The sequence below is a fragment of the Theropithecus gelada genome, chromosome 1 (assembly GCF_003255815.1).
Source record: "Theropithecus gelada isolate Dixy chromosome 1, Tgel_1.0, whole genome shotgun sequence".
Lineage (NCBI taxonomy): Eukaryota > Metazoa > Chordata > Mammalia > Primates > Cercopithecidae > Theropithecus > Theropithecus gelada.
In genome coordinates this window covers 54,031,275-54,032,003 of record NC_037668.1, presented here as the reverse complement: position 1 = coordinate 54,032,003, position 729 = coordinate 54,031,275, and the positions used below count along the sequence as shown (strand labels likewise).

Sequence of the window (729 nt, the reverse complement as noted above, 5' to 3'; positions counted from 1 at the left end):
CATGCTGGCTAACATGGTGAAACCCTGTCTCTACTTAAAAAAATACAAAAAAAAACTAGCCGGGCGAGGTGGCGGGCGCCTGTAGTCCCAGCTACTCCGGAGGCTGAGGCAGGAGAATGGCGTAAACCCGGGAGGCGGAGCTTGCAGTGAGCTGAGATCCGGCCACTGCACTCCAGCCCGGGCTACAGAGCGAGACTCCGTCTCAAAAAATAAATAAATAAATAAATAAAAATAAAAATAAAAATACCAAAAATTAGCCGGGCGTGGTGGTGGGCTCCTGTAGTCCCAGCTACTCGGGAGGCTGAGGCAGGAGAATGGCGTTAACCCGGGAGGCGGAGCTTGCAGTGAGCGGACATCCGGCCACTGCACCTCTAGCCTGGGCGGCAGAGCGAGACTCTGTCTCAAAAATAAATAAATAAATAAATAAATTTGCCTATCACGTTTTCCAGTGTTCACTGAAATTTGTCTCTTAGACAAATTCTAAAAGAGCTGTAACACTGAAGATGGTTCTCTTCTCTGGAAAACCTTCCGACGGGAAGAACAAAAATCTTCCTTTTTTTTTAATTTTTTTTTTTTGTTTTTGAGATGGAGTCTCACTCTGTAGCCCAGGCTGGAGTGCAGTGGGCGGATCTCGGCTCACTGCAAGCTCCGCCTCCCGGGTTTACGCCATTCTCCTGCCTCAGTCTCCCGAGTAGCTGGGACTACAGGTGCCCGCCACCTTGCCCGGCT

At 49.7% G+C, this 729-nt stretch overlaps 1 pseudogene; it reads right to left on the bottom strand.

The window, feature by feature from the left end:
• Positions 1 to 461: 461 nt before the first annotated feature.
• LOC112615849 lies at positions 462 to 500 on the bottom strand (annotated as a pseudogene).
• Positions 501 to 729: the final 229 nt, after the last annotated feature.